Here is a 7888-nt window from a genome sequence, read left to right as displayed (position 1 = left end):
ACAGAGCATTTTAAAACAGACTGAACAGTCACTGTTAAGAAAAGTGCTGCAGGACAACTTTTGTAACCTAGCAAAATGAAGCACCAATGTAAGGATCTCTGAAATTGAGGTCATGGGGGTTAGTGGACACAGACCCTAATGAGTGCTTTCATTAAAACAACATTGAAGTTACATATAAATTAACAACTTGAATTCATGTGTGAAATATAGGTGAATGAAGACGATGAGGCAAACTGTATGTAGTAAACGTTGTGGTTCTGTGAAACAACAGTAGGCTACAGGAAACCTTTAAAAGCAGCAACTGAACTCAATTACTCTGGTTTTCATCCTCTCACTAAATGGCCCATGGGGAGCTCAGACAATATCAGGGAGATAAGAGAGTGGAACGGCTGAGGCAGACGGGGGGGGTTAAACCCTGCCACTTCCTGAATGGACAGGAAACAGGAAGTGTGAGTAAGCATTCTTTAAATGCCACACAGCTAAAAACAACCTCCCAGAATAAAGTGTGAGGATAAACCATCTGTGAGGTATTTGGTCAAGAAACATTAAGAAAGTATTATTTTTTATTGCAATGATTGATAGATGCCAAATGTCTTACAATAACTTTACCAAGTTGCTTCATGTACATCTGTCTGTTTCCTCTTGTGTCATCAGAACAGCCTGTAACAGCGATTGATTGCTTGTTTCATCGGCGAGCTCAGTGCTTTCTCCAAAAACAAGCCAACATCCATTTTGGCGAGTTTCCAAATGGCACAACAAAACAGCAGCGCCTGGAATCAACAGCATCTATTAATTCCATTAACTTAAATCAAATTAATGACATTATGCATCCCAGCATCAGTTGGCTGTCACATTAGCAATCAGTGTAGTATATATCTTTCTTAGAAACGCAAGCACAGGCTGTTAAGTGGCAGTTTGATAGTCTATTCCTTGTCCTCATATAGATGATAAGTGTAAAACCTAATAACTCTTCAAAGTCATGTGGTTCTTTTCTTTTATATTACATTACAAATCAAATATAAATGCATGCATGTTAGTTTAAAAAGGCAAAAAGAATCAAATGCAAAAGAGATGTGTTACAGCAGGGACTGTACTCAAATCATCCTGCAGAGGTCAGTGTCACACAGTTTCACATCATGTACTCTGCTGTAAGCCATTAATAATGACAGTGTAATACTGCAGCTTTACATCAAATCACATCAGACAAGAACATTTCATTTAACTCAAAGAGGGGAATTGAGAAGCTTCCTTAATTCAGCATGATCAAAAATGATGTAGGACACGTGGAGACTGAAATCCAATCATTAAACCTCCCTCCTTTCAGTGAATACCAAGCATTGGGTTCAACATTCACCTTGACAGCAGATAAAAGCATCCTCAGAAATTACTGCACATCCTTTGATGGCTTTGTGGACATATTTCTCAGTAAAAGCCATGCTCACAAAGTCCTCATAAATCAAAGACAAACCATAAACCCTGCAGCTTTGTATGACCTCATGTATCCTGTCCTGTATGGTGGTCTGAGTCCTTACAGGCCATCCTGCCATGCAATGATCTTATCATACTTTCATTTTGTCATTATCTCATTGTCTTTTTTTCTGTCTTTGCTGGATCTGCAGATAATGAACTAAAAAAAAAACACTTGAAAACCTTCATTCTCACTGCTAAACAACAATATTACTGATTCATCATTTCAACCTTGTTTGTAATGCTTTAAAAACAGATTGTTCAACAATATACTGAAATATATTTGGTAAGTCCAACACTGCAGATGCTGCAGTGGCTGTGTATAAAGACAATTACGCATTTCCACCTCCTCCCAGTGCACAGAATTTAAGCCAAAACACTCCTCCTCCCACAGGCGCTGACATTTTGCACCCTTGAAGCCAGAGTCTGAGCTCTGCTACTGGCATCCCGACCCTGCCACTAAACAGAAAACACATTTAACCTACTAATAAAAGAGGCAAAGCTCCCTCAGGCTGGCATAGTCCATAGCAGAACAGATGTGGTGTATCAGTCATAGAGAGTTCAGTGACTCTGGTTCCCTTTGCTGAGCCAGGAGCTGTCAATCATGCCGCTACACTCCTTTTAATAGCATCAAATAACATATTCATGCAAAATGTTCCCAATTAATCAGCATGAAGAGAACTTTCTATGACAGAAATAATGCTTGAGGAAAAATTAGTTTGAGATGTATTTTGATGTCATAGTTTGGTCAATGCCTCATCTGTTAACATGGAGGGGGCATTCTTTAAGACCTATACTGCTCCGAGTCAGCAGGGGAGCTCTAAGTCTCTTGGGTTCACTTTCTATGGCTGTCATTTTGTCATTTTTATGTTTGCTAGTCATATAAACAAAGAGGGTCAAAAAAATGGTTATCTTACCACTTCCCTGAAACCACAAAGACAATGATAATGAAATCTGGAGGGACATCAGGCCATCTGAAACAACATTTTAGTCACCTGCTGGGCTGCTTCTAAAACAGCTAACATCAGCATTCAATCCTATCTACACTTGGATTGTACAGAACTCAGCTGCCAGGGTTTTAACCAGAAATTGTTCTCTTTTTTCACCAGCTGTCCTGTAATTTGTCCTGTTTTTTGGGGAAAATGCAAAAACCCTCATTTGATTTCCTTCATTCTGTAGTCTAGAAAGGTCCCCCGTGCTTCTGCAGATATTCAAAATTGTCTCTGTTTTCTTCCTGTCTATGCGTATGTCACACGCCTAGCTCTAAAAGCGGCTCAAGCAGGGAGGGAATCTTGACCGAAGGCTGAATTGTCCGTGCTGAGGTCTTCTTTTCACCAACTTTAGGCGTCTCCATTTGAAATGGGAGGAGAGACGACTGACGAGGAAGGAGATGGAGCAAATACATGCAAGCCACCACCAAACTACTAGTTACAATCCTGACTGGGTGACACTGTCAGAGTTTGAATAGGTACGGCCGACCCAGGGAGACAATTTTTCCTCCACATGCGTTTTTGTGTCGGGCGAAAATCTCTGTAAAATATGAAGGCATTGGAAATCCATGCAAAAACAAAAAAGCATCAAGCTGTGGAATCAATCAAACAAAAACAGGCAGCCATTGCAACTTTTATGACCAAAAAAGGTTCACCAGAAGAAGACAAGATTGCAGCAGCAGAGCTTACCAGTGTCCTATGTCCGAATTGTATGTTCATTTGTTCAGCCTGAACTGGTAATAGTGGCCGTGTTCCTTTTTTTCACAAATCCGAGGTGGCAACCCTACCGGGATGACTGGGAACATTCACAGACATGTTAGCTAACAGTTGTCTAAGCTAGGTAATGTTAGTCAATGTAAAAAATAATGTTAGCTAGTGTAAATGTTAGCTATAATCACTGGGTAATGGTTTAGCTAGCTTACAGTAATGCTTGGTTGGCAGGTTCATGTTAGCCAGGTTCATGCTGGTAAGATTTTTAACCCTGAACCAAGCGGTCAGTGGCGCTGTATAGGGGGGAAAGTTAGGATGATTCTAAGGGCCCATGACTGACAATAATAATTGAAAAAAAGAATCATAATTAATATTTTATTCGGAATAAGGTAATTTGTAAAAAACTGTCCTGTTGTCTTCAAAAAATGTATATCAGAGATTTCTACTTTATTTGGGCAAATTTATATTAATCCCCCCCCCCGTATCGACTTGAAATGGGACAGCCCAGCCTGAGTCGCGCTAATCAGCTGTGCCGCGCAGTTAGACAGAAGTTGCGCAGTCCAAAGAAAGTGCGCTAAAGGCAGCTAAAATGTCTGGAAAGACAAAGTCTGGGTCCCAGAAAAGGAGGGAAAGAAAGGAAAGAGAGGAGAGAGAGAAGAAAGAGCGACAGTATGTCACCCAGTTTTTCTCCAGGAAAGGTTGGTATAGTCTTTGAGTGGTTAAAATCAACCTGTTTGCTAGTTTGATGTCCACAATGAGAGGAACTACGTTGTAGCTAGTTATGGGTAATTAATAAACTTGATCCGATAAACTTGAACACAATAAAGTATCAAATCTAGCGTTGCTGATACAGAACAGCATTATAGATCCATTATTCTGCATGATTCAGTGCTACTCTTTTCTTTCTTTTTTTTTTATAGATATGTTTATTGATTTTTCTTTTCCTTTCAAAAACAAACAACAAACATCACAGGGACGACTCCCTTGAAACAAACAAACATGACAAACAAAATATAAAGCAAAACAAAACAAAACACTTGGCTCACAAATCCAGCACACAATTGTCATTTGAGAGGAGACCCGGGTAAGACATCATCCAACAAACATATAGTCCTACACAAACCCCCTTGCATGAAAAGAAGAAACGTTCACTCCAATATAAGACATAAAGGGCTCCCAAGTATTATGAAATACATTGTCTTTAGAATGCAACACACGTTAGGTAGTCAAGAGAGACATATTCAAGGATTAACTTATGCCACTGTGTTTTATTTGGGACTTTGTCTGTTATCCAGTTCAAGAGTATGCACTTCCTTGCACAAAATGTTAAAATATTATAAAGATTTTTTTTATATTTGTTAGTAATATTTCGATTTCGTGTTCCAAGGAGCATACATAATGGGTCATTTTCTAGATTGGTGGCTAAGATATTATTAATTTCTTGACCTATGAGGTGCCAGAGTCTTTGTATTTTCCAGCAAGACCACAGGCAGTGAGTTAAAGTAGCTACTTCTGTTTTACACTTAAGGCAGAGGGGGGAACAAGCAGCATTAAATTTATGACGAAGTGAAGGTTTTTTTTTTTGTTTGTTTTTTTTTATTATAAATGGTATATTACAAGACATATATGGGGCCCAATGTGATATTTTTCATGGGGCCTAAAATCCCTGGCAGCGCCCCTGCAAGCGGTACAATATAAAGGCAGCAAATCGGTCACAATTACTTAGTTCTCCAACCCTGGAACACAGCGGTCTAACATCACCAGCATTTGGGCAAGGCTACCATACAAACATCCTCAGTAGGAATGGCTTCCCTCACTGTTTTCAGAAGCCAGCCCACAGGCGCAGACCCTAATACCATCAATCTTTTAACTGATGAAGCGAGGGAACTATCATTAATAATTCTCACACTGTAGCATGATTGATAAGCAGCCTCACCTTGAAATGAGCCATGATGTTAACACAAGATGACAAGACATGTGGGGTAAAGGTTGGGAGGCCTAATCACCCTCCCCCTCCTCCTGTTCATCACTGCTGCCTTTCAGGAATAATGACGGGAAACGGCGGCTCGTTTACAGATTGATGACTGATCTCCGCAGAAGGCAGCACGCCATTAGCATCTTGTGAGGTTAACCCCGCGCTGTCCTGTGGGATGATAAAACAAAGAGCGCATCACCACAGATGAAAAGAGATGCGCTTTCATCTAACAATAATGTTGATGTTCTCACTGGTGTTCAGTTTGGATTATGCTCCTCATAAACACGCTGTCTCTCCTGGGCTTTGATGTCATTAAATAAATGGAGTCCATCAATCATGAGGTTTGGTCCAACAGTTCTGAGTCCTCGTGAAACGATGACAGAAGAGGTCTACATAACATTTTGCAGAATGAACATTTGTAAAGTAGATAAGAAAGAAGGATGAGCCATTACAGAGGGGAACTTGTAATACGTTCCTGTAGATTTCACCTGAGTTTCTGATTTGGTTTGAACTGAAACAGCTTAAACTTCAGAAACAATATTGTTGGGCTTCTTATCTCTGAATGGAAAGATTTACTTCCTTACTTTTGAAATAGAAAAGTCAGCCCTGACTCTCTTTACCTGCCTTTCATCAAACAGATCTCACAAAGTTATCTTCCAGCTAGCAAACATGGTTGACCATTTAGCAGCTAAAGACACAAATATTTTCACAAGTTGGTTGAGACCAAAAAGGAGCTAAAAGGAGAGGATATATTGGATGTCTGTTAAGCCAGAAACACAACTCTGAATGAATGTACCTGCTTTTTTACAGTGGCCCTGAAGTGCACAACTGCATAACTGAAAAGGTAGGTACAGTGGATAGAAAAAGTCTACACACCCCTGTTAAAATGCCAGGTTTTGTGATGTAAAAAAATGAGACCAAGATAAATCATTTCAGAACTTCTTCCAGTTTTAATTTGACCTATAACATGCACAATGGAATCTTTTAGGGGGAAGAATAAAAAACAAAAGAATAAAATAATGTGCTTGCATAAGTGTACACACCCTTTAACTAATAATTTTTTGAAGCACCTTTTGATTGTATCACAGCACTCTGGGTTTTTTTTTGTTGTAGGAGCCTATTAGCATGGCACATCTTGATTTGGCAATATTTGCCAATTCTTCTTTACAAAAAAGCTCCAAATCCATCAGATAGTGAGGACATCTCCTGTGCACAGCCCTCTTCAGACCACCCCACAGATATTCAACTGGATTCAGGTCTGGACTCTGGCTGGGCCATTCCAAAACATTAATCTTCTTCTAGTGAAGCCATGAGTTTGAATGTGATTGGTTAATTCTGTACACAGCCACATCCGCAGTTATAAGAGGGTGTGTCAAGCGGCAAACTCCGGTCTCAAACGATGAAGCCAATGCGGAAGTGATATAAACTGCAATACATCGAAAATCCGCTTGAGGCTGGCTGCAGAAACACCGGAAACCACATAGATATGAATGGGAAAAAGACGATCTTTGCAGCATTAATAAACATGTTTACAGCCTGGTTCAAAAAACGGCTTGGCCCTACAACGCTAATCTCTCTAATGGCATACACTGTACGGGGGGTGAATTTTTTTTCTAACATGACGGTTAAGAAGATATTAAGATTATGAGTTTTGCCCAAATAAGGACATGACTGACGTGAATCCCGGTCGGGAACACACAGCCATTGGCTAAGAGACTCACACTACGTCACACTCTGCCTAGTTGAGTTCCGCATTACCAATATGGCTGCCGCCGTCGATTTGCTTCAAAACAGCTCTCAGGAACAGATGGGTGACATCACGGATACTACGTCCATATTTTATACAGTCTATGGGGTGTGTACACGTATGCAACTAAATTATGTTAAAAAAAAATTTCTTCCCCCTAAAAAAATTAAAAAAATTCTGTTGAATTGTTCATGTTATAGGTCACATTAAAGCTAGGGTTGGCAGTCTCGGAAAACCAGCATGAATTTGAATGTAGCTTTTCCTCATGACTCCGTCTAACCCCTCCCCTCCTCCCTCGGAGCTCCTCCAAAACGACGCCCCCCGCTCACATGCACGAGCGCCGCTGATTCTCGACCATATGATCGTGACTGATTCAAAACTGGTCCTCACCAAAACATTATCATAGTGAAAGTTAAAAACACAAACAAACATGGCTGCTGTTAGTACTCACAACTGTCATGCTAGCATTATCCAGTTGTGCTGGTGACACGATATCAGGAGAAAAGTTATAACACATATATAATACTATAACAGTTCTACTGTTTGTTAAACCTGTTCAGTGTAGATGTTCTTAATTCCTACAGTGTTGACGGTCAGTGAAGGCATCAGGAGAGGTGTAGAGTGTGTGAGTGGGAGAGAGGAGAGACAAGAGGAGAAGTTCTTCATTCATTCAAACATTGATTGTTGTTTTGTTGGTTGGCGTGATCACGGCCGACAGTGACCGGTTATTAAAGCTCAACGTGTTCACGAATCAGCTCGTCATCCCTCCGGACAGACGCTACAATACATATATATTTTCTGTAGGACTTACTGAACGTCATTAATTATTCTGCTTGTTGGTGAGAGCTTTTTAGACTCTGATCCGGACTACAGTCCTGAGCAAAGCACCTCATCAGGTCAGAGGGGACAGGCCCGAGGTCGAGCGAGAGGGGCAGTAAATAGAGTCAGGGGAAGTAGAGGCAGGAGACCGGGACTCGGAGGAGTGCACGCCGGGGAAAT

At 40.6% G+C, this 7888-nt stretch overlaps 1 long non-coding RNA gene across 1 annotated transcript in view; it reads right to left on the bottom strand.

Moving 5' to 3' along the window:
* LOC117823762 overlaps window positions 1-7888 on the bottom strand; it is a 50764-nt gene that overhangs the window by 19963 nt on the left and 22913 nt on the right. The window contains exon 2 of the long non-coding RNA XR_004633489.1: window positions 5104-5310. This is a non-coding gene — a long non-coding RNA (uncharacterized LOC117823762). The remainder of the gene's footprint in view (window positions 1-5103; window positions 5311-7888) is intronic.

Source organism: Notolabrus celidotus, chromosome 13 (assembly GCF_009762535.1).
Source record: "Notolabrus celidotus isolate fNotCel1 chromosome 13, fNotCel1.pri, whole genome shotgun sequence".
NCBI classification, from domain to species: domain Eukaryota; kingdom Metazoa; phylum Chordata; class Actinopteri; order Labriformes; family Labridae; genus Notolabrus; species Notolabrus celidotus.
Note: the sequence above shows the minus strand (reverse complement) of the source record. Positions and strands in the feature narration are given on the sequence as shown.